The sequence below is a fragment of the Phragmites australis genome, chromosome 7 (assembly GCF_958298935.1).
Source record: "Phragmites australis chromosome 7, lpPhrAust1.1, whole genome shotgun sequence".
In the NCBI taxonomy this organism is placed as follows: Eukaryota; Viridiplantae; Streptophyta; class Magnoliopsida; order Poales; family Poaceae; genus Phragmites; species Phragmites australis.
The window spans coordinates 17,980,028-17,981,857 of record NC_084927.1 but is presented as its reverse complement, the minus strand read 5'-3'; positions in this window follow the sequence as shown (position 1 = coordinate 17,981,857).

The window sequence follows — 1,830 nt, the reverse complement described above, 5'->3', positions numbered from 1 at the left end:
CGGCCCGGTAATATTCAGCACATGATTATAGGACTGTTGGTTCACACGTAAAGGCTCATAATATGTGATTTCAGACCATCTAAATTAATAGGTAGCTCAATCGTACTCTTTGTATGCTGACAGTTCTAAATTGATACGAATCTCTCGTACAAAATAGCGAAATGTTCTCCATAATAAATATAGATAGTTATAATGTATCTACTAAACAAACATACATGTAATAAAATAACTACTTAGATGTATATATGATACACAACTAATCACGCCCCACGATAAATAATAAATACATTAATCTAAGTAATTAAGCCAAATAATCAAATTAGTTTGGTTAAATTAATTACTCCAATTAATTATATAAATCTAATAACTCTAATTAAATTACGTAAATACTCTAACGTATATAATTATACTAAGAGAATAATCTAATTACACTAATTAAACTAAGTCAATAATATAATTACATTAACTAATTAAATTCATGTAATCAAACTATTCAAATAATCTAAGTACTCTAATTTATCAACTTAATATTATTTACCAAATGTAATTGAACATATTAAATAATCTACTTACTCTAATTACTATTACTAATCCAAATATTAATTACATACATAATCTAAGTACTCTAATTTATCAAATCTAATTGAATGGATTAAACAATCAACTTACTCTAATTATTATTACTAATCTAAGTACTACTTACTTACATAATCTAAATACTTACTATAACTGATCTTACGCTATTGAGCCTCCTCTCCTCGTGCTACTAGTCTTCTCGCCTCATGCTACTGTTCTTCGCCTCGCGCTGCACTGCTGCTCATCGCCTCGCACTGCCTCTGCTGCTCCACGTCTCTGCTGCTGCTCCTCACCATGCATCTTATAGCGGGCAGCAAGCGACACACTCAATATAGAAGGCAGCAGGCAATGCACTCAGTACAAAACGCAACGTACTCAGCACCAACACAACCAGATGCGCCAAAAGCACTGACAGCATAAAACTCGGCGAGATCTCGACGAGACGTGATGCGACAACGAGACAACAACACCCGAGCCTGACCATATTCAGCACACGGTGTACCGAATATGCATTGTAGCCCATATTCGACACACCGTATGCCGAATACTGTTGATATTTGATACACGGTGTGCTGAATATAGCCTCCCTGTGTATTTTCGGGGTACGGTATACCGAAAATCATTTTTTTATTAAATGATGTTCTGAATATAGATGCTAAAATTACAAATATGTTGATATATTATCTATTTCGATAAATACGTTCATACATATTGTCTACTTTTAAATTTTTGTCGACCATCGATATACGCATAATTGATTGTGAATTTAAGTGTACTAGTACTCCATCCCGTCACACCAACTTTACTACGGTCAAAAAATAATTTTTACCACTAATTACTACTGGTATGTACGTAAAATATAGCAAAATTTTAATACTTTGTAACCACCTTCTAAGAAAAATCTAGTTTTACCGTCTTTAAGAGTTGGATCGAAATATTAAGAAAGATATTGATAATTGAAGGTCAAACGTGTTCACTCCACGCAATCAGAAACCGCGATGTTTTGTGACCGGGGGGAGTAATCTGACCCATATTTAGGACCGAGACGACCATGTGCAGTAGCTTTTTTTAGATGATGTCATCTGCAGTAGCTAATTAATTGATTAATTTAATGCCGGAGGTGTTAGCTGATCGATTGATGATTACCTGGTACACGCCGACGTGCCGTGTTTATTATGTACTCTTAATCGTATGTGCACCGACGGAAAGCACGCCTTTCACATCAACACGTGTCCGGGCGGTGTACATGTTTTC